The sequence below is a fragment of the Sorghum bicolor genome, chromosome 10 (assembly GCF_000003195.3).
Source record: "Sorghum bicolor cultivar BTx623 chromosome 10, Sorghum_bicolor_NCBIv3, whole genome shotgun sequence".
Lineage (NCBI taxonomy): Eukaryota > Viridiplantae > Streptophyta > Magnoliopsida > Poales > Poaceae > Sorghum > Sorghum bicolor.
The window spans coordinates 43746011-43750986 of record NC_012879.2 but is presented as its reverse complement, the minus strand read 5'-3'; the positions used below and the strand labels follow the sequence as shown (position 1 = coordinate 43750986).

Here is a 4976-nt window from a genome sequence, read left to right as displayed (position 1 = left end):
CGAACTCCATCCCAAGGATGTGTGATGGCACTGCACGACGTAGTTTCATATTGGATTATTATATTCAACTCACTGTATTATGATTTGATTTTATCAGTGTTACATGTTTAAAAAAATGTTACCGTAAATGTTTGTGCCGGATGGGGGCGGAACGTCAGGATCGACGCCTACCACACGTGCGCTCAATGGTTTCTCTAAGCCACTGCGGTAGTAGAGGCGCATGCATATCTTTCGAGGAGCAGTTACTATGAAGAGGCCAACATCATCTGGCTGAATTCTTTCAGCAAGCACAAATTGCTCCCATCCATTAGTAAAGTAGAGGCGCCCCCCCACATCTGTCACATTGACAGGATATGGAAGTGAGTTGTCCCCGACTAGATTCACCACTGGCATCAATTCGTCCCTGATGCTGATCCCAAATCCACGTGGTAAGGCCTACATTTTTTAAAAAATAAAATTACATCCTTAGATGAAACCAAATAAATATTCACCAAATACATTGTTTATTATATTGGTTACCATGAAATTTTTTATTGGGCGTTGAAACATCTTGAGGAAAGATCTACCAGTTTGTAGGTAGTGCATCTGAAAATTGTTGACATTGCGTACAGAGTTGAACAGGGCGCCATTGATGATATCCTAGAAACCATTTATATATATTTTAATAATTTTAACCTTTAAATACCAGCATAGTAATATGTAAACTGTGTAAATGTGAGACAAGTAGTTACACACATAATTATTTTTGAAATAATCTAGCAAAGGACATTTCTCACTTGGTAACTCAGCGGTGGCATTGTGGTGCTCTTGGTGGGTTGGTGCATTAGCTGATGGCATAACTCCATTGCCAATTGTCTAGACAGTTGGCGTCGCCGGTCGCTGGGCCGCGCCCCCATCCACTGGAATCACTCCATGCCCCATAGTATGGATCGTAGCAAAGGCCGGCTGCTGGCCTTGCCAATTAGCTGGATGCATCACATCTAGGCCCATCATCCCGACTTTGTTTTTTACATTTTTCTGTTGGTCAACAGTTGAAACAAATCAGGTTATCTCTATTGGATTTTTCAATCTTTTCTGATTTTTGGCATATCGTAAGAAATCATAAATTTTAATCAAATCTTTATCGGTCATGAAATTAAATGTGGCAAAGGACATACATAGATGATGTATATAAATGTATGTAACAATTTAACACAGCTATAATAGGAGCCACTTTATTTTGAGATTTTTAAAAAAATCGATAGTAGTCAATAATATTATCCAAAAAATGCAGATCTGCCTTTAACTTGCCTCAGATGTCGGCGTGGTCTCGTTGAGGTCTGCAAAAAGAACTTGGCTTAGATGGCGTCTGCTGTTAAACAGGGAGATTGCTTCCTGCAGCAGTCTCGTGGAGCCACCGTTCTCCACGTCTGCTGCTTCAACTTTTCACTGGCTGCTAGCAGAGATTGAGCCAGCACATCCCGTAGTTGGCAGACATCCCAAGGCAGGCGTTTCTGGAATGCTCGCCCATTTACCCTATATGCTCCGTTTATAAACACGATCATAAGTACTACTACTTAATCTTCATAAAAAAACTTCAAATCTTTCTCTGGGCACGTTATCAAAACTTGCAAATAAAAACTATTTTAAGCGCAGCAACCACAAAATATTAAAAGAGCATCCACAAAATATTTCTACCAACATGAATATTCGCAATTCAAATGATGGTCAACTATATATAAAATTATAAAATTGAAGCACAAAATTAAATAAATCATATATATTGACAGCGTGTTGCCAATTAGATTCATCTATATTTACTTCCAGCTTGATTGACTTTCCGTTTGTAAACATAGTTAATGTCAATCGTACCATCTTAAAAACTATGCTCTGTAAATCTCTACAACTAAAAAAAAGACCAACGGCCTGCCTCCTCCGCGTTGCATGCGGGCGTCTGACGGTTACCTGTTCTCTCTCCCGTCGCCTGCCCTCATCCTCCACAGAAAAAAAGATCGAGCACCCATGTCTGCGGTCTGCCTACTCCGCCCATGCCCACGGCCGCCCCTGACGCAATAGCTCAGCCCCGCGCGCCCTTGCACACGGATTCGACCACGCCCAACCTCTCGTGCTCCAACTGCCTACCGCCCATGGAGGCGCACCCCTTCCGGTGGTGGGAGGACGAGCTGAGAGCTCGTGTCCATCAATACTGCATATGCAGAGCTGGAGGTGGATGAGGCCGACGACGATGAGCCACCCTGGTTCCACCCGCCCCCGCTGCAATAGCTCCATCCCGCCCTTGCACACGGACCCGGCCTCCGCTCCCCGCCCTCGCTCCTCGCCCTTCGCCGCGGCTGACGAGGCACGGATCCTTCCCAGTTCCCACCCGTAATCCACACTCCACAGCAGCAGCCAACAGCGAGCGGCGGCTGACGAGGCGTTCAAGGTATCTTCCATCTCTTCTCTCCCTTCCTTCGTCTTTTCTCTTTTGTGAAGAAGAATCATCTGAATTGCTTGATAAGAATCAACGTGACGGATCAATATTGAACAAATGATGACTCATTGGCCACCGCCATTCCATGCCCACCAATTGTTTGTTTCGATGCCAACGTTGTGAAGCCGTCCGTGGATGCGTGTATGGTTCTGCCAAACATGGTGATTTTTCTATCCACGTTACAGGATGCATGAATGGAATCTCACCCTCGGTGATTGTTTTACTTTTTTCCTTCCTTCAATGAATGATAGATTAATCATGCTCTGTTTTATTAATCATGCCCGTGTGTTTGAGAGGAAAAAAATAATAATATTCATGACTGCACTACATTTGTCATAAGTTAGAAATCACTGGGTTATGCAACGCATTAGTGCACTGAGCATTACCAGAGCAGAGCTTAAGCTCAACGCCGACGAATGTTTCAGTAGTTAGAAATCACCAGCAGGTTCAGAGCAGAGCTTAAGCTCAATGCCGACGACTGACGAGTTCATGGAACAACCATTGAATTATTTTAATTTTAACTAATTTATTAGGAATCGCTCCAGAAGTTAAACTGAATCCTTACATTTTTAAATACCCCTATATCAAGTAGAGACTTCCAGTTTTTCTATGCCTTTCTTCTACCACATCCATAGTCTTAGCAACTTAGAAACTGAAGAACCATTCAAGAATCATTCCTGTCGACAAGTGCATTTCATTTATTTAAGATTTTCGCATGCCTTGTGGCCTGGATGAAATAACAAATTGTGAGCGGCCTACTAGCTGTTATCTAGGGATGTGTTGTATGCCTGTGGTTTTAGCACAAATGGGTTTGGAAAGCATTACTTTGCTATTATGAAATGACAATTTTATATTGTCTGTAAATTTAAAACAAGTTTTTGGATGTGTATCGTTTTTATGGAGACTTAACCAACTACTCATTTCTATTAAATATTTAAATATGGGTGATCTATGTCTATTTTGTAATTATGCACTTGAATGATCCTGTTTTACCTCTTCTTTTTGGTCTGCACAGATTTAGGTACGAACTCCTGAATCCAAGTGCTCAGCTGAAATGGTTGTCCCTGAATAAGGATAAGGACCGGTATGCATCAGTAGTACAAGCCATTCATGCTAAATGAGAACTTAAGAGCCTGCTAATTATTGGATCATGAGTGAGAAGAAGGTACCCGGAGTTGTGTTAGTTGTTTATTTCGGTTATCCGATAAAATTCTATAGTTATAATAAATACGTTAGATAGTATCATAAGAGTTCTCTTCATATGTCATCTTGGTATCCATCTGTAGATAAGAGCTGGCCTGTTTAGAGCACCAATGCTAAGTGGGTTGCAGGGTGTAACTTTTGCCCATGGTTTATCTTAGCCAGCTTTGGTTGTTCACAATTTGATGGAACAAGTATCTTGTGTTGCCACCAGTACTCTGTCATGTCTGGCATGCATCACTGCCATAGTGTATATCGGTTTTGTTCACTTATCGGCTTTGCTAATGATTCAATGGACCGTGAGTTACTTGCTTATTGGTACAATTTTACAAAATAATGGTAAACTCTGTTAGGTCATTGTTACCAACTGTCTTTGTTGATGTCTTGTGCAGTAAAAGCCCAGTAAGGGATCACTACTCCTGTTTCCCTCGAAAAAAATCACTGTCGCCCTTAGCAATCCATATGAAAAACTTATTCGCTGACCCAATACGCATGCTTGGTTTCTAGGTTTGATGTTTCTCAGTATTCCCTTCTAGAGCCGCAGAACATAAATTTTTGTTCTTTGTAATGTCGTGGGTATCTTCTTCACAGGTGCCTGGATGGAGTGGACTGTCAAACACACAAGTTTCAACATTTGGTGATGTTTACCCTTAAACAGATGAACAACAGTTTTCTATTTAATCTCCTTTTGCTGCTTGATTTTGTAATCAATTAGGTAATTAGTTTTCTCTTGACTACATGCATTTTTAGCCATATGAGAGGGTTCTGGTTGATTTCCGAATCCTGTTGTAATTTCAGAATCCTATTGTGAAGCAACTATTCTTTGGTACGTAGTCTTTCCTAGACTGAGATTTTTCAACAACAAATGTCCCTAATTGAAAACTTTTGTGTGAGCTACTATTTTTGGAATCGGTAACACTTTCTCATAGATGAGAAGAGAAGGGAACGATTGCTTTTTCATGCTCTTGATACATGATTTGAATTTGGAATGTATGATGTATCTTGAAAACCGTTAATATAAAATGTTGGGTCATATTTTGTTAATATGAAATGTACGTGTAAAAAAGATCATTGTCCCGTTGCAACGCACGGGCATTTCACCTAGTAGTAAGTAGAAGGTTTGTTGACTTGCCTCGTCCATGGACAATTTTTCGTTCAGGTCTGCAAGGATGCGCCGGGGAACTTGGCGTCTCAAGTTCACCAGCTGCGATGTCACGTCGTAATGCCTCTTTTTCGCGCTCCCCTTCCCCCCCCCCCCCCCCCCCCCCTCTCCCTTCAGCTGCCATGGCTTGTTCCTAGTTACTTC

At 41.7% G+C, this 4976-nt stretch overlaps 1 long non-coding RNA gene across 1 annotated transcript; it reads left to right on the top strand.

The window, feature by feature from the left end:
* Positions 1894-4499, top strand: LOC110431349. Its single transcript, XR_002448844.1, has 2 exons — positions 1894-2422; positions 3486-4499. It is a non-coding gene; the product is annotated as an uncharacterized LOC110431349 (long non-coding RNA).